The following is a 25,437-nucleotide window of genomic DNA, read 5'->3' on the forward strand; positions in this document are numbered from 1 at the left end:
TAGGAAATTGTTTATTGAAATCTTAGGTACATTTTTGTAGTTGACTGTATCCTTAATTTTTGGGCAGTTCGGTATCTGTGGAGCAGAATAGGAAAAAAAGGTATAAAAATCTAATATTTTCCAAAGTTTTTGGCTATTTTTGCATTTAAGAACCGCTCATAGACATTTCGTATGTTTTAGAAAGTTGTTTGCTAATATTTTTTTCCTAAATTATTGTGGTTGACTGCTTTCTTGAAGTTTGACGGTTTAGTATCTATGGAGCGGTTTCTACAAAGTTTGTATGTTCTAGAAAGTTGAGATTTACATTTTACTATGTATTTGGTTGTTTGCTTCAATTTTGATCGGTTTCATATCTGGAGACTAAAATCCATGAAAAAAATTTAATGGAAAATTTACCTTAAAGATGAAATTTAATGGATTTTATGTGTTCACAATTATTATTCTTTAGGACGACAGCTACAACCTTTCCTCCACGACTAATCTCAAATTCCAAGCGGTTTAGAAGATATGTGCCGTACAAAATGATCCCTTTTGACATCAAAGCCTCAGGTCTTTGGGGGCCACAACCGCGAAAGTTGAAGTGATAGGGAAAAACGCAGGGACACATGTCTGTTTATTTTTGCCCTTCTATCACGCTGCGGTGTCAAAATATGGTTAATAATTTTCGTGTCGCATAGTGTAATCAAATTACTTAAAAATATTCCAAAATATATAAATTCTGCACCGAAAAACAGGGTTAAATTTTTGGACATAACTGCCAAAACCGCAAATTTCCGCAAAAAGTCTAAACAGTTTTGAAATCAACAGACTCTTGGCTTTAATTTGGTACTAGTGACGATTCTTGCATATGCTTGGAAAGTGGCTAAAACTTTAAGGAAATACATACACCTATATTAAATATTTTCATTGAAATAATGGTTTTAGATCCCAAGTATGTTTGGACAAAATGTATTTCAGACAATTTTGAGTCGATTGAGCAATGTCCGTCCGTTTGTCTGTCTGGCTGGCTGGAGCGCACAATAACTCTCGAACGGATCAATCGATTCGATCCACAATTTGGCTTTCGTAATATTTTGTCCAAACTTAGTTTAAGTTCGAAGATGGGTTATATCGGTCCACTCCTTCCGATACATCCCCCACAAATGTTCAAAAATGTTCGGAAAAATTGTTCGTACCGTAACTCTTGAAGGGAGTGGCCGAATTGGTCCATACTTTAAACATCCTAATATATCACCACTTCACTCCTTCATCCGGTGCCTCCCACACAAAATTTCGGATAAGTTCACTTTAAGACCTACACTCGAATCACTTTGATTTTTGTTGAAGCAGCTTGCATTCGCTGCCTCAATTACGATGCTAAAATTTTTTTCAGGGGCAAGTCCATACTTCTTGAGCAAACAGCCCGAAGGGTGTAAAAACCCCCTATGGCACAATATGTAGTGCCTGGAGATCCACTTCCATAATGGTCAATGTCGATTAGGCCGGGGCGATATGTATGGAAGGAAAAAAGTGATAGTGGGCGCCTGGAGTTTCTAATTCTTGGGATTGTACTGAACTAAAAAGTCCACTAGACCATATGTCTACGGTGAAAATCGAGTCCCCGGATTTTGACTTGAAATTTTTTGTCAAGGATATTTTGGCGAAACCATATCTCAGAAACTTGACTTATCATGAAAATTTCCTTTTGCGTTCTTAGTACATTCACCAAGGGCTTTCATCTCCAAAAGGAAATTTCCACCCACTGACTTTGAGTCAAATTTTGTAGCACAGTGTAATTTATCGATATTTTCCGAAAAATGTGCACATTCTCGGGGACATAACTGCCTGAAGGAGCATTCCAATGCTTTTGCGATGTATTAGAGAGTTCTTAATTATTGTCTTGGCTACAATTTTTGGCTTTTGTGTTGGATCGAAAATCTCAGTGGTTTGGCTGTTACATATATGCCAAAATATCCAAAAAACCTTGAAAAAAAACTTCAAGTAAAAATCCGGGGGCTCGATTTTCATCGTAGACATATGGTCTAGTGGACTTTTTTGCTCAGTACAATCCCAATAATCAGAAAATCGAGGCGCCCGTAGTGGTGTTTAAATCGCCCCACTCTAATGTCGATCCATTCCTTTAAGTATATCCTCCGCAAAACTTTTGATCTTCAATCCTAATCAACATTTTTGTCGGTTCATACATACAAAAATACATACGTTTTTTGGGGAAAAAATTGTTTCAATATACACAGGCTGAGGGTATATCTCTGTTACTTGTTAAATACATATTTTTCTCCAAAATTAGTCATGTTTTTAAGGCTTTTTCTCCTTTAGAACCGCAAAAAATGGAAAAACAAATCTTAGTTTCGAAAAATTTGGAACGTTTGGAAGCGGTTTGTACATTTAAACTCTTAAAATGATGACATGAATCTTTTGATTTTTGTCGTTGGGCGCATCTACTGTGCACTGTGCGATAGTACACGCTTTTCAGTGGTAAGTCCATACTTCATGAGAAAATTATCCGAAAACTGTAAAAAACGCCTACAACTCCCGAACCGAATACTTTGCATATCGTAATATTTCTACGAATATTAGATGAAATTCGAAGATGGTGATTATAGGTCCACTCCCTCCGATACCTCCCCCCACAAAAGTTCGAAAATATTCGCTAAAATGTTAAGCTCAATATCTCATAAACGGGGCAACCGATTTTGTACAAACTTTGAATCTCGAAATATTTTATCCAAACTTAGTTTATGTTAAAAAGTCCATTCCTTAGGGTAGCACTTGAACAAATGATCAACATTTTTATTTAAGTGCAGTTAAGGGTCTGTGCAAGAATCTTTTGGAAATTTTTACCATAGGTACTTCTACTGTCCCTGTTTACAGCGATAATATGTTTTTTGTGGCAAGTCCATGTTTCCTGATATAATGGTCCCAAAATAAGACACACTTCCAAAATGGACTATGCCGTTCCATACCTTTAGTTACTTTCCCCGCAAAACTTTTGAGATTTTATCCTAAGCCATATCTTTGTCAGTAAGTCCATACGGCCATCCATACCCCTTAAATACATAAGTTTTTTGAAAAAAAAAATGTGTTTCAATTGACATAGGCTATGGGGGTATACCACTGTCGGCAAAGCCAACTGATACTATTTTACTTGTTCGAACTTGATCAAAATATTTAGTAAAACAATATTTATAAGTATAGTATTTTATTGTAACTTACGTGGACTAGTCCAAATTTATTTATTTGCCAAAAAGTTAATTTTGAAATGGAAGATCCTGAAAGCAAACAAATCATAAATTAAAAAACAATTAGAGAGGTTTTTGTAAATATAAAATCAGATAGCTTCTTCAACAAATTGATTAAGAAATATTGAGAATTATTAACTAAAGCCATTAACAATCCAACATAATTTCTTATTAATTTCCTAAAACTTTGTAATCAGTCATGTGTAAACTTCGTAAATTACCTTAAACAAAATTATGAAGAAAATCTAACGACAACTAATCTAATCGTAATTAATATTTCCACCACAAAATTCTTGCCTGCTGATATCAGCATTCGTAGGAATCAAACTGAGCTAACAAAACAAAAGCAAAAAAAAAGTTTAGACTCCATTAAAGTTATTTGTCATCAAAGATTTGTTCAGGTTTTTGTTGGCGTAATTGTTGATGTTGATTAATTGGCGTAATTTCAAGTGTCACAACAGAGAACGAGGTGAAGGAGAGGGGGAAGTATGCTAAAACCAAATTACACCCTTAACGAGGAATTTTCAATGCAATCCATGGAGTGGAAGATAAACCACTTAGCCATCAGAATTCAATTACGATATTTTTTTTCAATTTATTTCCCCACACACACACATGCTCATGTGCTGCACATAATATTTGCACGCTTAGTTGTTGTTAGACAAAAGTTTGTGTAAAGTGGCGGTAATTTTTAATAGAAATGAAGGAAGTATTTTGCAATGACGAAGATTGCAAATAGCAACTAATATTTTTTTTGCAACAACCGACATAGACAGACTAAAAAGAATGCAACATAAAAAAAGAAGAAAAAAAAAACAAAAATAATTACAAATGACAACTTAAGTTTATTTTGCTGTCAAAGTATTTACCATCAAATGCGTTATGGGCACAGTGGTTGCCAACCTGAAGTCTTGGGAAAATTATTTTTTAGATAAAACAAGGCAATACAAACACTCATAAGATCTGCATTCATTTTATTTTCAACTCTGTGCTTCCTCCATCCATCCACCTGATTTGAAGATAAAACAGAGGCCAACATGTTTCTTTTTTTTCATTCGATTTGCCGCAACTTCACTTTGTCTGTAGCTACCCACATTCTTCGGTGTCTGTGGCAGCTGGAAAAGTGAACGTTGGTCTGTCATTCATCTGTCTCGGTCCGTCCCTTACTCGGAAACAATTAGCCATGAAATGTGACTCAATTACTTTTGAAAATGACTTGCCAAACGAAAAAAGAAAAACAAAAACAACAAATGTGACATCTAAACCAAAGGATTTCTTTTGATGGACAGCCGGTGTTGAAGTTGTTGCAACATTTGATATTTTAAATACTAATGTGGTAAATTCAATTTTTTATTCATTTGGAAATAATAAATTACAATAATGAAGGGTACTTAATGAAGATAATTTTAGATAGATACGATTTATTTTATTTGTATGTATGTAGTTCCCTTTTTATATCATCAGCCTTTATGCTAAAGGCTTCATCAAAATAATGGTTTTAGATCCCAAGTATGTTTGGACGAAATTCGTTTCAGACAATTTGGAGTCGATTAGCCATGTCTGTCCATCTGTCAGTATATTTGGCTGGTGCGCACGACAACTCTCGTACGTATCAACCAATTCGAACCAAATTTTGCACTTTGTTATATTTAGCTCAATTTTAGTTTAAGTTCGAAAATGGGCCATAACGGTCCACTCCTTCGATTACCCCCGCCACAAAAGTTCAATACTTTTCTATAAAATTGTGAATGGTGAACCACCCGAATATGTATTCTGGTTTTATTCACCCAAGGGGTCGATCACCAGCCGACAAAGTACGACAAGACGTGTGGCTCGTCCGCAGTCTCGTTACTCGTTAGCTACGATTCGAACACGCTCCTAGCAAGCTCCATGCTCTTAATAAGCTCCAAGCTCTTTGTAAGCTCCAAGCTCTTAGCAAGCTCCAAGCCTCTTAAGAAGCTCCAAGTCTCTTAGCATGCTCCAAGCTCTTAGCAAGCTCCAAGCCTCTTAGCAAGCTCCAAGTCTCTTAGCAAGCTCCAAGTGTCTTAGCAAGCTCCATTCTCTTAGTAAGCTCCAAGCTCTTAGCAAGCTCCAAGCTCTTAGCAAGCGCAACGCTCATAGCCAGCCCAATGCTCATAGCCAGCTCCTAAATATTAACCGACCGACACATCCGACGACTGCCCACAACAATCCGAATACGAGCCGACAGTAACCAGGAATACCACAGAGCCGAGCCACATAACCAACGAGCCGACAGCAACCCGAATGCCACAGAGCCGAGCTACATTCCCGACGATTGCCAATGAGCCGACAGTAACCCGAATACTGCAGAGCCGAGCCACACACACGACGATTGTCAACAAGCCGACAACAAACCGAACATCACAGAGCCGAGCCATACACCCGACGACTGCCGAGTTGACCCGAATAGCCGAGAGCATCCGAATACATCAGAGCCGACGCAAACATACACGATTGCCATCGAGTCGACAACAACAACCCGGCTACCATCGAGCCTATTACAACAAAGCGTTTGACACCGGTTATTAACACACACACACATCTCATCGATATTCCTCACACATATTGTTCGTATATCCAATACCAACAGTTTTATAATAAATATTCAAACTGTAAACACTCGTGTTTTTACTTAAGGTTTGTGGGTCCTTAGGTCAACCCTGGCAGCGGCTAAGCTTACCTCAGCCCTAGACAAAAACACTCGTTATATGAACCATAACTCTTGAAGGGAGCAATGAATTTGGTCCATACTTTGCAAATCGTATTATTCATTCCAGATATAGATCGAGTTCGAATGTAGACTATATCGTTCCACTCTTTCGGGTACCTCCCACACAAAATTCGAAAAAATGAAGTTTAAGAGCTCCTCTCGTATCGTCGCCTCCTTTACGACGGTACAATTTTTTCTGGGGCAAGTCCATACTTCCTGAGATAATGGCATAAAAGCTTCAAGAGAATCTAACAGCGCCAACTAAAATGGTAAATCTGCAAGATAACTATCACAGGGAGTTTCTGATTGGTCCAAACTTTGCACATTGTATTATTTCGTCAAGTCATGAATCAGGATGGAATATGGACTATATCAATCCCGTCGTTTGGGTACCTCCCAATCAAATTTTTGGAAAAGTGCAGTTTAACAGCTCATCTCGGAACGTTTGGACATTCTTGCGGGCCCGTGACGACGTGATTTTTTTCGGGGGCAAGTCCTTAATGCCTGAGATAATGGCCCAAAATCTCTCCTTCCGTTACCAACTAAATTGGGTAGTACGTTAGATAACCCTTAAAGGTCGAAACTCATTTGGTTCAAACGTTGTACATCGTGTTTTTCTTACAGCCTCGAATCATGTCCAAATATCGATTACATCGCACCACATTTTCGGATACCTCCCACACAAAATTAAGAAAGGGTGCAGTCTAAGGACTCGTGTAGGATTGTTTTTAAATTGTTGGCAAAATGTTTTGTATGCGGCCCAAGTTAAGACTGTACAATTTTTATCGGGGGCAAATCCATACTTCTTGAGAAATTGGTCCAAAAACTCAAAAAACCCCTTTAGACGTCACGTCTAAGAGTGCCGATCGATACTACATTAAATTCAATGATATGTGACTTTCTTTTTATTGCAGATTCCGACGTGTCCAACCTAGTCCGAAACCGCTTACAACCAAAATACGCCTAGCATTTTGATACTTACACATCTCAGGAAATATGGACACCTGCTGCAAAATTTCAAAACGAGGTTCAAAAGGAATATATGCTACAGCATATTCCACTCAACTGGCCCAACTGCTTAAACAAAGCACTCCTCGTCCCTATAACATATCAGGACAATGGCAAAACATTGCCCACTCCATGCAAACAGCTGCAAAATCAGTACTTGGATACCAGAGACCTCCACCAAAGAATCCATGGTATGACCAGGAGTGTCGTGCTGCTACCGAAGAGAAAAATGCGGGCTACTTTACAATCAGTAGCAACGCGTAGCGCACGACAGAGGTATCGAGAGAAAAGGAGAGAGGAGAAACGTCTTTTCCGCCGGAAAAAGAGAGAGATGGGAAAGCGGGAGTGTGAACAAATCGAGATGTACAGGAGACAGAATGAAGTCCGAAAATTCTACCAAAGAGTGAAACATCAAACTGATGGCTTTGGAACTGGCACATCCTCCTGTAGAGACCAGCAAGGTAATCTGGTAACTGATACAGATAGTGTGCTAAGGATATGGAAAGAGCATTTTTCCAAACTGTTGGTATCCAATAGTAGCGAAGTCGACGAAGATATCACAGATCCAAACCCAGAAGATGGTATTGAATGTATACCACCCGGCCAAGAAGAGGTAAAGACAGCAATAAACCGACTGAAGAATAATAAGGCATCAGGAGCTGATGGACTACCAGCCGAGCTGTTTAAAACCGGAGGCGACACGCTGATAAGGTGTATGCATCAGCTACTTATCTGGCAGGAAGAACACGTACCAGACGATTGGAACCTGAGTATCCTGTGTCCCGTCCATAAGAAAGGAGATAAGACTTTATGCTCCAACTATAGGGGCATAAGTCTTCTCCCTATCGCCTACAAGATAGTGTCAGGGATATTGTGCGAACGACTAAAGCCCATGGTCAACGTAATAATTGGACCATTCCAATGCGGCTTTGGACCTGGCAAGTCCACCATTGACCAGATATTTACCCTGCGGCAAATCCTGGAAAAGACGCAAGAGATGCAGATCGACTCATACCACCTTTTTGTCGATTATAAAGCAGCCTACGTTTAAAGGTATTCCAAGCAATGTCTAAATTTGGTATCCCCGCAAAGCTCGTTCGGCTTTGAAAAATGATCTTCAGTTAAAATAGGAAAGAACCTCTCCGAAGAGTTTTGTACCAAAAGAGGTTTCAGGCAAGGAGACAGCCTTTCGTGTGATCTTTTCAACATCTTGCTAGAAAAGGTTATACGAGAGGCAAACATCAAAAAAGTGGCACAATCTACACCAATAGTCACATGTTACTTGCTTATGCTGATGATATAGACATAATGGGACGATCAGTAAAAGAAGTAACCGATATCTTTATGAAGGTCGAATGAGAATCTGCTAAAGTGGGTCTGGCAGTAAACGGCGAGAAGACCAAGCTGATGGTGTCGACGCGCAATGCGTCCATTGAGATCGGACCAACTGTTGAAGTTGGTTCCTATAATTTTGAGGTAGTAAAAGACTTTGTTTACCTCGGTACCGCCGTAAACACAACAAACGACATCAGTTGTGAAATAAAAAGAAGAATTGTATTGGCCAACAGATGCTACTTTGGCTTAAGTAAGCACTTTAAAAACAAAGCCACAACTCGTCAAACAAAAGTAACGCTTTACGAAACACTGATACTACCCGTGCTGATGTATGGTTCCGAAGCCTGGGTACTTGCGCAAGCAGATATGGCAGTGCTTGGCGTGTTTGAGAGAAAAATTCTTCGAAGGATCTACGGACCGATCTGCGTTGACGATGAACCACGAGCTGTATCTGCTATACAACGACATCAATATAGTTAAATGTATCGAGATGCAGCGATTGCTTTGGCTAGGCCATATAATAAGAATGCAGCTGCCCTTACAGCACTTCAGCGTGGTTATTTTACTGCGGTGTCATCGATCCTTGCCCTATAGGAATTTAGACGACTGCTCCTAGCGTAGTTGAACCAAAACTACTCTGGTTTGTCGTGGGGAATGGGATGTTCTCCGAGGACCTCATTCACACGATAGTTGTTTATACGGTTCTCCGGACGGCATTCTGGCAGGTTGGAATATTTTTCGATCGTGTTGCATTTACATTCGCGGAACACACTGGCGCCGCACAGCTTACCACAAACCGACCTATCGCAATATGTGTGGCCCATCTGTACCCCAAGTGTTGCCGGCTAGGGAGTTCCTACATTTCATATTGTTGCAGATAGCTATGATATGCGCGGACGACGTGATCAGACTGTTGAATGTGACCCCTAGAATCTTTGGGGAGGTTCGTGGTGGAAATTCAATCCCAATATAAGATCCACTTTCAAAATAGATTATCATGGCATATTTCTTCATGTACCTACTCCCCAAATGTTCAACATTTTTGCTCTTTAATCCAAAATCAAATTTATTATCAAAGGGTGTGCATATATTCGGAGCGTCCACAAGCGTTAAGATAAATAACCAAAAAGTCTCGATATTTTTGTCCGCAAGTGAATACGTCCGAACAAGGCCACACAATTATATGAACCCCTTAAAAAATATTTTTCGGGGAAAAGAAAGATTCGATCTATCTATCTATCTATCTATCTATCTATCTATCTATCTATCTATCTATCTATCTATCTATCTATCTATCTATCTATCTATCTATCTATCTATCTATCTATCTATCTATCTATCTATCTATCTATCTATCTATCAGATCTATCGGTCATGTATTTTAAGGACGTGTTACTCCATATTTTATTTAGGTCATTTTACAAAGCTTAGATGTAGTTTACACTATCTATAAATGTCATATGACACGAAATAAAAACATTCCATATTTACTCACGGAGGCAATGTGGAGACGTAGTTTTTTTACATTTTTGCTGGTGTGGACGGACAGAGTAAATGGCGTAAGGAAAATCTCCAATATTACACATATTAGCGAATATATAACGATGGAAATTTTCATGTCATATGACATTTACATATAGTGTAAACTACCCCTTAGACGACCTTTGACATACACACTTACATGTTTTCCCTGAGAAAAAATATGTAAAAAAGTTCTACTATTGCCCTTTGTGTTATTCAAGAATAGAAAAATGATTTTACCCAAATGACTTTAAGTTAAAATGCCATTAAGGACCATAAAGAAATCAAATAAACATTACAATTCACAGACCATGAAAATTCTTAATTTGTGACATTTCCTTGAACAAGGCTATAACATGCAGAAGAGCGATTTTTTCTCGTTTCTTTTGTTCTTTATTTATGTTGTTATCTTTGCCGTTAAGCAGTTCTGGAAATTTTTTGGTAATATTCAGGTTTTCCAACAAGAACTCTTTCACTTCAGCATTGTGGGGCTTAAATTTAATGGCAAATGACCATGAAATCCTGTTAGACGTATACGTTCATATGGCTGTGTGTGTTTTTTGTATATATATATTTTTTTATTTGTGTGTCCTGAAAAGGACATTTTGATAGCCATTAGTATCCTTGCTTGATTAGATTGCCACACAAAAAATGTATTTAGACCATTTTATGACCCCACCAAAACCACAATACCAACATTAGGAAACAAAGAAGCTTCAACATTTCATTTGGCAGCCAGAAAGGCAAGGTATTTTTTATTTATTTGTTGTTTTTTTAAACCCAAGATTGTTTTTCTATTTGACTTTTAAAATTTCAAGTTGACTTTTTTGAGTTTTATTCTGGGGATTGGGCAAGGACTTTACGGCTTCCCTCTGTTTTATGACTTTTCAGTTAACGAGTTCAAGATGTAAAATATAAACACTTGGTTGTGTTCAACTTGTTGTGGAAAATGTGTCGGAGGTCATTTGTTGCATGTTAAACAAACAAATGAAATGTACACACATACAAATGTATGTATGAATGTATGAGTGAGTATATGAAATCAGTAGCATTGGCTTGGACCAAAAACAATACATTTGTAGTTGTTGCTCTCATCTCACCAGCAACACCATCAAATCTCAACATGTGGTCACTTATGTCCAAAAGGATTTTTATGCCACTCCTGCAGTGACCCAGAGTAATAGCGTTGTAATAGTGTTGAGTGCATAGGAAATGTTTTTCTGATTCCATTTCCATTTTCATAAAATCTTAATGGAAATGTCATACAACAGAATGCAATGTCCTGATTGTGAATCAGTGTTCCTTTTGTTTTAGTTGTTTTTTGTGGTTAGGGTTGTAAAACAAAGTGTTTTTGCTAAAAGGAAACAATTTTTATTATATTTTGAATAGCAAATTTGAAAAAGAAAGATCCTTAAAATTTTGGAGAGTCGAGCATTATAATTAAACAATATACATATATATTTGTATGTACATATGTTTGTGTTATAGTAAATTTAGATTTTTATATATACCAAAAATCGGCCACAAACAAAGACTAACAAGTAAAAAAGCGTTAAACCTTCCACCATGAAATATTCTGAACTAAAACCGAATTAGCCCGGTATAAAAATATACAAACAAAAGTAAAACAGAATAATTAGTTTTCTTTATGCTACGAAAACATAAAAACCCTTTTTTCAATACTCGTGGATTGTTTAAAAACTTTTTTCAACATTCGCAGATTTCTTAAAAAAGATTCTTTCAATATTAGTGGATTTAAAAAAAAATCAATATTCGTGGATTTTTTAAGACAACATCAATATTGCTGGATTTAAAAAAAATATATATTCGTGGATTTAAAAGAAAATCAATATGAGTGGATTTAAAAAAATCAATATTCGTAATTTTTTTAAAAATTATATTTTCAATATATGTGGATTTAAAAATAGATTTTTTCAATATTCATAAATTTATAAAAGAAAATTTTTCCACTATTCGAAGATTTTTTTAAAAAAGATTTTGTCGATATTCTTAGATTTTTTTAAATATATTTTTTTCAATATTCCTTGGTTTCTTACAAAATATTTTTATAATATTCGTGGATTTTTTAAAAATAGATTCTTTCAATATTCTGGGATTTTTTAAAAAGAGATATTTTCAATATTCTTGGATTTTTTTAAATAGATTTTTTAATATTCGTTTATTAAAAAAAGATTTTTTCAATATTCGTGGATTTTTTAAAAATAAATTTTTTCAATAATGGATTGTATAAAAAAAATCAATATTGGATTGAATTTTTTAAAAAAGATTTTTTCAATAATGGATTGGATTTATAAAAATTGCAAAATTCGTGGATTTAAAAAAAATCAATATTCGTTATTTTTTAAAAAATTATATTTTCAGTACTCGTGGATTTTTTAAAAAATATCTTTTAAATATTCGTGGAATTTTTTATATTTTAAATTTTTTTTTAAAGATATGTTCAATATTCATGGATTTCTTTAAAAAATTTTAAGAACTTCGTGGATTTTTAGAAAAGATTTCTACAAAACTCGTATATTTAAAATACAATTTTTACGAACTTCGTGGATTTTGTAAAAAAGACTTCTACAAAATATTTTTAAAGATCTTTACAAAATTCGTGGATTTGTTAAAAAATATTTTTTCAATATAAAACATTTTTTTCAATATTCGGAGATTAAAAAAAATGTAAAATTTGTAGAGTTAAAAAAAAATACAAAATTCGTAGACTTTAATAAAATTTTTTTGCAAAAATTCGTGGATTTTTTTCAATGTTCTTTGATTTAAAAAAAGGATTTTTTAATATTCGTGGATTACAAAAAAGATTCTTTCAAAATTCGTGAATTTCTTTATAAGAGGTATTTTTAAAATTCGGGAAAATAAAACAATATTCGTGGACTTTTTAAAAAAGATTTTTTCAATATTCATGGATTTTTAAAACAATTTTTTTATTATTCGTGGATTTTTTTTAAAAGATCTTTCCAATATTCGCGGATTTTTTGAAATGATCTTTTCAACATTCGTGGATTTTTAAAAACGATTTTTTCAATATTCGTCAATTTTTGAAAAACGATTTTTTCAATATTCGTCAATTTTTGAAAAATGATTTTTGGCAATATTCATGGATGTTTGAAAAATTTTGTTTTGTTTTTAAAAAAGATATTTTCAATATTCGAGGATTTTTTAAATGTTTTTTTTTCAATATTCGAGGATTTTAAAATTAAAAGAGATTTTTTCAATATTGGTGGATTTTTGGAAAAAAGAATTTTCAAATTTTTGTAAATTGCATTTTTCACTATTCGTAAATTTTTTTTTAAAAAAGATTTTTTGGTGTTCGTGGATTTAAAAAAGGATTTGTTCAATATTGGATTAGATTTTTTAAAAATGATTTTTTCATATTGGATTCGATTTTTTAAAACGATTTTTTTTTGAATATTGGATTGAATTTTTTAAAAATGATTGTTGCAATATTTGTTTGGTTAAAAAAATACGAACTTCATGAATTAGTTAAAAAAGATTTTTACAAAATTCGTGGATTTAAAAAAGAGTTTTTTAATATTCGTGGATTTTTCAAAAATTAACTTTTCAATATTCGTGGATTTTTAAAAATTATCTTTTCAATATTTGTGGATTTTTTCAAAATTATCTTTTCAATATTCGTGGATTTTTTTAAAATAAAAAAATTCAATCTTGTTAAAAAATTTTTAAAAACTTCGTGGATTTAAAAAAAAATCAATATTAGTGGATTTTAAAAAAAATTAAAATTCGCGGATTTCTTAAGAATTATATTTTGAATATTCGTGGAATTTTTAAAAATTTTAGTTTCAATATCCGTGGATTTCTTAAAATTTTTTTCAAAATTCGTGGATTTTTTTAAAATTTTTTCAATATTTGTGGATTTTTTTAAAGAACAGATTTGTTCAATATTCTTAGATTTTTTAAGAAGATTTTTACGAACTTTGTGGATTTTTTAAAAAAGATTTTTACGCACTTTGTGGATTTTTTTAAAAAGATTTTTGCAAAATTCGTGGATATTTGAAAAAAAAAGATTTTAACGAAATTCGTCGATTTTTTAAAAAAGATTTCTACAAAATTTGTATATTTTTTTAAAAAAGACTTTTACGAACTTCGTAGATTTAAAAAAATCTTTTTCAATATTCGTGAATTAAGAAAAAATCAATATTAGCGGATTAAAAAAAAAAATTAAAATTCGTGGATTTCTTAAAAATTATATTTTCAATATTCGTGGAATTTTTAAAAATTAAATTTTTTAATATTCGTGGAATTTTTAAAAATTAAATTTTTTAATATTCGTGGAATTTTAAAAATTATTTTTTTTTATATTCGTGAATTTTTTACATTTTTTTAAAAATTCGTGGATTTTTTAAAATATTTTCCATATTTGTGGGTTTTTGTATGCAGATTTGTTCAATATTCGTGGATTTTTAAGAAGATTTTTACGAACTTTGTGGATTTTTTAAAAAAGGTTTTTACAGAATTCGTAGATTTTTTAAAAAAGGTTTTTACAGAATTCGTAGATTTTATAAAAAAGATTTTTACAAAATTCATAGATTTTTTAAAAAATATTTTTACAAAATTCATAGATTTTTTAAAAAAGATTTTTACAAAATCCATATATTTTTTAAAAAAGATTCTAACAATATTTGTGGATTTTTTATTTTTAATATTCGTGGATTAAAAAAAACAATTTCAATATTCGGAGTTTAAAAAATACAAAATTCGTAGCGTTTTTAAAACAGATTTTTTTTAAATTTTTTTCAAAATTCGTGAATTTAAAAAAAATTATATTCCTGGGTTTAAAAAAAAATTTTTTTCAATATTCGTGGATTTTTTAAAACCTATTTCTTAATTGAATGAATTAATTGAGCTTTTTTTGACCTAAAATGTGATGATAGTTTTTTAAATGTTGTTTTTATTTAATTTTTTCCAATATTCTTTTTTTTCAATATTCGTGGGTTTTTTAATTTTTTAATATTCGTGGATTTTTAGTAATTTTTCTCAATAATCGTGGATTTACAAAAAAAAAAAAAAATAAATAAATAATAATAAAAATATTTATGTATTTTTAATTTGTTTTTCAATATTCGTTGATTTTATTTTTTTCAGATTTTTTCAATATTCTTTGTAATCTTTATATATAAAACTCAATTGTCGTTTGTTGGTAATTGAATCAGTTGAAAACGGCTGGAGCGATTTGGATAATTTTTTGTGGAAGTGTTAGTCATAGTCCAGTTTAGGTTTTTATGCAAAGAAAAATTGGCCACGCCTACTTTTCCGCCCACTTTTATAAATATGCTATATCTACGAAACTACTCAATAGATTTTCCTGAAATTTTCAGGGAACGTAGAGTGATGGCTCCCGGTTGAAATAGGCTACTAATTTGGTAGAATTTCGGATCGGGCGGGGTACCTCCCCTATGCCCTATTTCTGTAAAAATGCAATATTTGCAACAATTATAAATGTATCGCTTTGAAAATTAATTTCCGAGTCAATGGCGATTGTGTCTAGGACCTTACGTGCTTATTTGGGGCATTAAGAGTGGACAACGCCCACTTTTTCAAATATGTTATATCTACGAAACTATTGAATCGATTTTCCTGAAACTTTCAGCGAATGTACAGGGTTGGTCCCCGATAAAAATAGGCTACATATTTTTTGACTTTCGGATCGGGCGGGTACCTCTCCTATGCCCTATTTTTGTAAAAATGCAATATTTGCAACAATTACGAATGTATCGGTTTCGGAATTTATTTCCGAGTCAATGGCGATTGTGTCTACAACCTTACGTACTTGAGACTTAAGATCCGACCACGCTCACTTTCTAATTAGGTTAAATCTACAAAACTACTGAAGGGATTTTCACGAAAATCGTGATTTTTCTAAACTATTAAATCTTTATAAATAAAAATCAAATGTCGTTCATTGGTAATGGCATCAGTTGAGAACGGCTAGCCCGATTTCGATAATTTTTTCTGTAAAATGTGCGCCATAACCCGACTTGGGTTTTTATGCAAATAAAATTTGACCATGCCCACTTTTACGCCCATTTTTTCAATTTTCAATTTTTATAACTTCTACAAAAACTACTGAACATATTTTCCAGAGAATGTACAGGGATGGCCCCCTCTTAAAATAGGCTACAAATTCAGTCGAATTTCGGAAGGGGCGGGGTATTTCCCCTATACCCTACTTTTTTAAAAATGTTATATTTACAATAATTACGAATGTATCTATTTTGAGGTTAATTTGCAAGACAATTGTGGTTGTGTCTCCGACCTTACCCACTTTTTTAGGATCCAAAGTCTCGACCACACCCACTTTTTAAAATATGTTACATCTACAAAACTACTGAACCGATTTTCCTGAAAATGTCAGGGAATGTACGGGCATATTTTCTTGAATTTTGAAGGGGGCATATTTAAAAAAAGCCTTACCTTTATGAATAAAAATCAAATGCCGTCATAACCCAACTTAGGTTTTTTGGAAAGAAAAGTTTACAACGCCCCCGAAAATTGAATTTATTGAATTCCAGAGGGGCGGAGTACCTCCCCTATGCGATATTTTTAAAAAAACGTTATATTTGCAAAAATTATGCATGTATCGGATTAAAAAATTACGGATTAATCTACAAACTAGGTACTTCTTTAGGGCCTATAGGCCCGACCACGCCTGTTTTTATTTTAATATGTCATAACTACAATACTACTAAAGGGATTTCCATAAAATTTGCAGCAAAAGCTCAATGTTTGCCGTTGTTATGTACATTTTATGAATTTCGGAAGAGGTGGGGTACCTTTCCCATGACTTTCTGTTAAACGCTATATGTATAAGCCAAACTTATGATTATATCGGTTTCAGCATACATTTTGTTAGGCAACGAAGTTGTGTGCACCCTAGGTATATATTTGGAGCCAAAATACCGAACCAGGCCTACTTTTTTAATATGTTATATTTTGAAAACTGATAACCACGCCCGCTCTTTCCAAAACATTATTTTTCCAAACCTACTGAACCTAATATTCAGAAAATGTTTAGGAATGTCCCATTTTCCAAAATGCTATATATTTGTAGACGAATTTCGGGGCGTATTATTTTATAATCGCTATATTTGCTAAACTTATGAGTGCATCAGGTTGCAAATTAGTTTTCGAGACAACGGTGGTTGTGCCCCCGATCAAGAAAAACTATATATTTACAAATGTACTTAAATGGTGAGGTTCAACGGTCCATCAGCCATGAGAAGCTAAAACATATATGTCTTAATAAGCGGGAGAATTCGATTTAACCATTTTTTTAACTTTTATAATTAGATCGCTTTAGGATAAAGACAGGGACATGGACAACAATAAATCCTAAAATTCACAAATTGGCGAAAAAATTCGTCAAAGTCCGCAAGAGAAAAGAAAGTTTACAGACAAAATCTGTTGATAAATACAATGGACCGAAGAAGTGAGGTAGAAAATACCTATTTTTGAATTGCCAAGCATAAAGTCGATACAAAGCTGTCAGTAAAACTATTTACGACGGGCCAGCAACGCGGACCGGGGTCTGCTAGTAACCAATATTATTGTTTCTATATTTTATATTCCTGTTTTTTTAATAATATTCTTCCTTCAATATTTCCTTTCAAATTTATTGCATTCTCAAGTATAACTTGTAAACTTAAATTCTAACCAAACATTTACATTAAATATAACTATCGTGTAATCGCTCTTTGTGTATTATCGGTTATTTGGTCCTCTCACACATTCTTTCTGTTGCCCACTAATGGAACAAAATTAGTTACAAGAGAATTAAAGTAAAACCACTTAAAGGACTTAAAATTAAGTACAGCTAACCAGGCAGTTGGGCTGTAAGGATGCATCATCAACATCATCTAGGACAAGAGCTATTTACAATCCAGGCATAGCATTTATAGACTAAGAAGAGTATCGGCAACACAGTAAATACACCAACTAACCACAGAAACCTAACTGCCATTAACGGCAGCAAACAAGTTGGCTGGCTAGTGCCACGGCTATGTACCAAACTTCTCCACTTTGTTAGAATGCAAAAAAAAACTGCAATCCCGGGAAAGTGCTTAACAATTGCCACTCGAGGGTTTTTTTTGTACTGACATGTAAGGCAAATTTTACAAAGTAAACATGCAGCGCATATAGGCCAAGTTTGAAAGTTCGAAATGGTAGGCAATTTGGTTATTTGCTTCTTAAAGACTTGGGTGGAAAAAGTGGAGGGAAGGAGAACTTATGGAAATGAAAGGTAAGTTTGAGCAGTTAAACAAATATTTTTAAACGTTTGTAGAGGAGATGACGGAAGGAGTAAACCAATATAGTCCATCATCGAACTTGGTTACTCCGTTCAAGAGCTATCGTGCGCTCCATCCCAACATTTACAGAAGGAAGGACTTGACCAAAGCGATTTCCAACCCAGCAAAAATATCCTTACTAATATCCTGAACTAACCCATTATTTGAACAACGGCATATCGCACATAATTACTAATTATTCCCTCACCACTAGAATAACTAGTTGTTCTGTGGCCACTAGAAGAAAAACAAGTAAGAACGGCGTTAAGTTCGGCCGGGCCGAACTTGTTATACCCTCCACCACAAGTTGTATTGAAGTAAAATGGAATAATTAGTTTCCTTTCGTGTATGAAGAAGACTTAATACTAAATTTCAGCAATTTCGGTAAAACAATGTGAGGTACCATTCTACGGGGGCTATTTCAAAACGTCGATCTATACCGACAAAATTCTGACGGAAAGCTTTTAGGCTCAAAGAAGACTAAATACCAAATTTCCTATATTTCGGTAAGAGAATGTGGCTAAAACTTAAAAAATACCGAAAATCAAGAAGTAAGCTTCTATGGGGATATAGGAAGACGTGGACCTATACTGATAATACTCTTCTGGAATATTTTATAACTCTTGGAAGACGAAATAACGAATTTCAGCCATTTCGGTTGGATTTGCCGTCACAATATTCAGTATTACGAAAATCGGGAGGTACCGTTCTATGGGGGCTATATCGAAACGTGGACCTATACCAACGAATTTTAGTCAGAAATGTGGCAATATGAAAGCGTGGACCTGTACAGACATATTTCTGGCGAACACTTTATATCACATTGAAGACTAAATACCAAATTTCAGCCATTTTGGTGGAATATTGAAGACACAACCTTCAAAATACGAAAAATCGGCAGGTACCTTTCCATGGGGGCTATATGAAGGCGTGGACCTATACCGAAAAATTTAAGGGGGAAGTTTGAGTACCCCCAACGAAGTCTAAATACCAAATTTCAGCCATTTCGGTGGAATATTGAGGCCATAACATCCAAAATACCGAAAATCGGGAGGTACCGTTCTATGGGTGCTATATGAAGGCATGGACCGATACCGACAAAGTTCTGGGGGAAAGTTTTATACCACCAACGTAGACTAAGTACCAAATTTCAGCCATTTCGGTGTGATAATGAAGCTAAAACCTTCAAAATACCGAAAATCGGGAGGTACCGTTCTATGGGGGCTATATGAAGATGTGGACCGATACCGACAAAATTCTGGGGAAAAGTTTAATACCCCTAAAAAAGACTACGTACCAAATGTCAGCCAGTTTAGTAGGATACTGAAGCTAAAACCTTCAAAATGCCGAAAATCGGGAGGTACCGTTCTATGGGGGCTATATGAAAATATGGACCGATACCGACAAAATTCTGGGAGAAAGTTGTATACCCCTAAAGAACTACGTACTAAATTTCAGCCATTTTAGTAGGATAATGAAGCTAAAACCTTCAAAATGCCGAAAATCGGGAGGTACCGTTCTATGGGGGCTATATAAGAGATGTGGACCGATACCGACAAAATTCTGGGGGAAAGTTTAATACCCCTAAAAAAGACTACGTACCAAATGTCAGCCATTTAGGTAGGATATTGAAGCTAAAACCTTAAAAATACCGAAAATCGGGAGGTACCGTTCTATGGGGGCTATATGAAGATATGGACCGATACCGACAAAATTCTGGGAGAAAGTTGTATACCCCTAAAGAAGACTACGTACCAAATTTCAGCCATTTGGCTAGGATAAAACCTTAAAAATACCGAAAATCGGGAGATATCGTTTTATGGGGGCTATATCAAAACGTGGACCGATATATTCCATTTTCAATACCAACCATCCTGCAAGTAATAAAAACTTCTGTACCAAATTTTTACTCTCTATCTTTAAAATTGCGAGCTGTATCTTGATTTCAACAGACAGACGGACTGACGGACGGACGGACAGACGGACATGGTCAAATCGACATAGAATTTTATGCTGATCAATAATATATATATATACTTTATAGGGCCTCCGATGAATATTTCGATGTGTTACAAACGGAATGACAAATTTAATTTTACCCTCCATATGGTGGAGGGTATAATAATCTTACTTACTTAGCTGGCCCATTACAGAACATTTGTTTCATAGACCGAACTATGAAAAGATCTCCAACTCTCTCTGTTTCGTGCTTCGCTTTTTGGAATACCGCGCCTTGTCATCTCTTCATCCACTTGTTTGCGCCATCTATTCTTTGGCCTGCCAATTATGCGTGCACCGCCATGTGGCTCGAATTTATACGCCTTTTTTGCGGGTTCATCATCGCTCATTCTTATTATATGGCCTAGCCAACGCAATCGCTGCATCTCGATAAGTTTAACTATATTGATGTCTTTGTATAGCAGATACAGCTCATGGTTCATACGACGTCGATTATTTACCGTCAACGCAGATCGGTCCGTAGATCTTTCGAAGAAATTTTCTCTCAAAAACGCCAAGCACTACCTTATCTGCTTGCACAAGTACCCAGGCTTCGGATCCATACATCAGCACGGCTAGTATCAGTGTTTTGTAAAGCGTTATTTTTGTTTGACGAGTTGTGGCTTGGTTTTTAAAGTGCTTAATTAACCCAAGGTAGCATTTGTTGGCCAATACAATTCTTCTTTTTATTTCACATCTGATGTCGTTTGCTGTGTTTACGGCGGTCTTTTACTACCTCAAAATTATAGCAACCAACTTCCACAGTTGGTCCGAGCTCAATGTACGCATTGCGCGTCGACACCATCAGCTTGGTCTTCTCACCGTTTACTGCCAGACCCACTTTAGCAGTTTCTCTTTCGACCTTCATAAATGTATCGGTTACTTCTTTTACTGATCGTCCCATGATGTCTATATCATCAGCATAAGCAAGTAACATGTGGCTATTGGTGTAGATTGTGCCACTTCTTTTGACGTTTGCCTCTCGTATAACCTTTTCTAGCAGGAAGTTGAAGACATCACACGAAAGGCTTTCTCCTTGCCTGAAACCTCTTTTGGTACAAAACTCTTCGGAGAGGTTCTTTCCTATTTTATCTGAGGATCTTGTGTCAGAGTCATTTTACAAAGCCGAATGAGCTTTGCGGGGATACCAAATTCAGACATGGCTTGGAATAACTTTGAACGTAGCGGGCTGTCGAAGGCTGCTTTATAATCTACAAAAAGGTGGTAGTTGTCGATCTGCATCTCTTGAGTCTTCTCCAGGATTTGCCGCAGGGTAAATATCTGGTCAATGGTGGACTTGCTAGGTCTAAAGCCGCATTTGTATGGTCCAATTATTTTGTTGACCATGAGCTGTAGTCGTTCGCACAATATCCCTGACACTAACTTGTAGGCGATAGGGAGAAGACTTATGCCCCTATAGTTGGAGCATAAAGTCGTATCTCCCTTCTTATGGACGGGACACAGGATGCTCAGGATCCAATCGTCGGGTACGCGTTCTTCCTGTCAGATGGAGCTAACTAGCTGATGCATACACCTTATCAGCGTGTCGCCTCCGGTTTAAAACAGCTCAGCTCCTGCTGCCTTATTATTCTTCAACCGGTTTATTGCTGTCTTTACCTCATGTTGGCCGGGTGGTATACATTCAGTACCATCTTCTGGATCTGTGGTATCTTCGTCGACTTCGCTACTATTGGATACAAACAGTTTGGAAAAATGCTCTTTCCATATCCTGAGCACACAATCTGTATCAGCTACCAGATTACCTTGCTGGTCTCTACAGGAGGATGTGCCAGTTCCAAAGCCATCAGTTTGATGTTTCACTCTTTGGTAGAATTTTCGGACTTCATTCTGTCTCCTGCACGTCTCGATTTTTCACACTCCCGCTTTTCCATTTCTCTCTTTTTCTTGCGGAAATGACGTTTCTCCTCTCTCCTTTTCTCCCGATACCTCTCTCGTGCGCTACGCGTTGCTATTGATTGTAAAGTAGCCCTATATGCCGCATTTTTCTCTTCGGTAGCAGCACGACACTCCTTGTCATATCATGGATTCCTTGGTGGAGGTCTCTGGTATCCAAGTACTGATTTGGCGGTTGTTTGCATGGAGTGGGCAATTGTTTTGCCATTGTCCTGATATGTTATAGGGACGAGGAGTGCTTTGATTAAGCAGTTGGGCCAGTTGAGTGGAATATGCTGTGGCTATCTGTTGTGATTGCAGCTTACCGATGTCCAACTTTCGTGTTGTGTCTGTTCGCACTTTGTTTGCTACGTTCAACCGGGTGCGTGCCTTTGCTGCAACAAGGTAGTGGTCCGAGTCTATGTTTGCACCTCGGAACGATCGTACATCCAACATGCCCGATGAATGTCTTTCATCAATCACAGCGTGATCAATTTGATTACTTGTTCTTTGATCTGGAGACAGCTAGGTGCCCTTATGAATATCGAGATGCTTAAATCTGGTACTGCTAACTATCATGTTTCTTGCCGCTGCAAAGTCTATCAGCCTCATACCATTGTCAGATGTTTCACTGTGGAGACTGAATTTCCCGACTGTTGGGCCAAAGATATTCTCCTTTTCAATTTTGGCATTAAAATCGCCTAGTATAATTTTAATGTCATGGGTAGAGCAACGGTCATAGCTTTCTTCTAAGCACTCGCAAAATATATCTTTGGTCTGTTCGTCCTTGTCTTCTGTGGGAGCATGATCGCAAATAAAGCTGATGTTGAAGAATTTTGCTTTTAATCCAATTGCAGCGACTCTTTCATTCTATGGGGTGAAGCTGAAGACCAGATGTTTTAACCTCCGACCAACTACAAATCCGCAACCAAACTCATGCATTGTGTCATGGCAGCTATATTACAGTGCGTCACCTTTAGGTGTTGTTGTGACGCCTTTCCCGTTCCATCGTATTTCCTGTATGGCAGTAATGTCGGCCTTGTACTTTTCAAGTACATCTGCCAATGCGTAAACTGCACCTTTTCTATAAAGAGTGCGAAAATTCCAGGTGCAGATTCGCAGATCATGGTCCTTAAAACGTTTGCGGGGTTCGTCAACTTTAGAGGGGGTTTGTTTTTCTTTTCTTTCGTTTTTTCATAGTAGGCTGTTTTTTCTAGGGGAGGGTTACTAACCCGACGCCCAAACCCAAATTTTTAACGTTCTTATGGGTGAACGCGCGGCACATGTTAGCTCACTACCTTTAAAGGATGTTAAAGGCAGTTCCCCAGGTAACACCAAGGGGAGGTCAGTGTCCACTTGAGATGAACCAAGGTAAATCCTGGGATTTGCCATGTTAAAGCCGGTCAGGACGGTTCCTTTATATCTTCCATCCCCTATTTTGAAAAATAATCTAAAACATTATATTTTTAGAACAGTTGGGGTGGAATTTGTTTTCAATTTAAACATTTTTTATTTTATTTCGCTCTCTGCTGGATTTGATCATATGAACTTCTGATTTGTAGCCGAACACACTACACACTATGCTACGCCTACGAATATTAAGGGTTGTTTAAACGCTTACATGTGCACCATCAACTTTTTTATTTTTCACATAAAACTCGCGTGTCGACAGCGAGCGTTGAACACACAACACTAGGATTTGTTATCGGAAACACACGCTCTGTGTCACGGTGCCCATTCGAAGTAAGTAGTGAAGCAAGTAATTTTACCTTGAGGTCTTGTTATCCCGCTTGTATACAACTGGGTCTATCTGGTATATATGGTTATAGCTAGTCAACTGCCCATTTTTTACCAAAGAAGTTTGATTATCTGCGAAATATCGTCAAAGGCGACATTCAAAACATTAACAAAGAAAGTTAATTTCCTCCTTACCATTTCATTCTTTTTATCGTTCAATAATCTTAACTGACCAATTGCGTTAGCGAAACAATGCTTTTTGTTGTTAAAACTCTGTTAATGGCCTTTACCATGTTTCCATGTTTTTTCCTTGGTTTTATGGAATTTCTATTACTTAAACGTGATTTGGAATTTTAATGAAATATATACAATTTACTTGGAAATATTGTCGAATTATGCTGACCCTAAAATGTACTTATACGAAGCTTGTTTTTGCTTCAATGAAAATCCATTCGACCATTGTGAAATCCAAGGAAAAGCGGAATGCAAAAAAAGAAACAGCAACAATTTTGTTATTGGTTTTTTTCCTTTTCATTTATCTTCATTGCTATTTGGGAAGAAAAAAAAAAATAAAAATATGTATGTAAGCTTCTTTTGTGAATAAATTTTTCCAAGGCTTAAAGTATCCCTTCATATTTGTATTTTAGCCGATTGTTGTGTTTGTTGTTGTTGCTGTTTCTTATTATTGTTGTTCATCATCAATCACCACAGTTCAATGGTGGAAGTTAAACTCACTTAACATAAAATATGATTATTGCCGTTTGTTTTTGGCCGAATATAAGAAGAATGTTAAATTTGTTGGTTATTCGTTTGTGGCAAAAGAGGCGCTTGGAGGTTTTAACAATGAATTGTGGTCGGTCGTCGGTCGTTTGAATGAACATGGGTTTTCAGAAAAGCCATAAGTTGATATTTTTCAATGAATATTTCGTTTGTTAAAAGAGGGAAAATTATGAAAAATTTATGAAAAGAAATAAAATCATCATCATTATAATCGTTAGCATCAACTTATGTTGTTTGCTGAGTTCTTTTGTTCCCGTTGATCGTATTGTTAGATGTCTTTATATGTCCCGGTTTAGAATATTAAACTTCTTGTTTAAAGTTTTTTTTAGATGTTTCTAAAGGTAAACATCATTTTCGTAGGTGAAAAAAGAAGTTGCATAAACTTTATAGACGTTAAGTATCATATATATAAGAGGATCACTATAAAACCTTCTGGCCTAGGCAACACGCAGTGTTGCCAGGCGACATTTGACTTTTTTGGAAAGTTTGACAGTTTTAGCCAAAGAGTACTCAGGACAGTTTGATATACAACCATGGGTTGTTTACAGTGGCTTGATTGAGATACCTTCAAATTTCATGCACCGATCGACAGGGGATCCAACGAAAAAATTTTTTTGCCGCCAAGTGTTCATGCAATATCAAATGTTAGTTGGTGGAATAAATGCCCACTGCGTTCTTGCATTATCCGTTCACACACGGCTTAATTTTTTCTGGCACATCGTCCGTTTTTGGACGACCCTCACGAACTTCGTTTTTTGGCGAGTGTTGGCCACGATTGAATTTATTAAACCAGTTTTTCATAGTGCTATAGGATGGTCCTCTATCGACATACAAAGATTTAATTTGATCGATGCACTCTTGCCGTGAT

At 35.5% G+C, this 25,437-nt stretch overlaps 1 protein-coding gene across 2 annotated transcripts in view; it reads right to left on the bottom strand.

Annotated features, from left to right (window-relative positions):
- LOC141401632 (uncharacterized) overlaps positions 1-25,437 on the bottom strand; it is a 283,351-nt gene that overhangs the window by 114,582 nt on the left and 143,332 nt on the right. For both annotated transcript variants that reach the window (XM_073981962.1, XM_073981963.1), the window contains one exon: positions 3,214-3,269. The gene's annotated coding sequence lies outside the window, so the exon portion shown is untranslated. The remainder of the gene's footprint in view (positions 1-3,213; positions 3,270-25,437) is intronic.

This window comes from Musca autumnalis, unplaced genomic scaffold, assembly GCF_047663935.1.
Source record: "Musca autumnalis isolate F117 unplaced genomic scaffold, ASM4766393v1 scaffold_4, whole genome shotgun sequence".
Taxonomy (NCBI): domain Eukaryota; kingdom Metazoa; phylum Arthropoda; class Insecta; order Diptera; family Muscidae; genus Musca; species Musca autumnalis.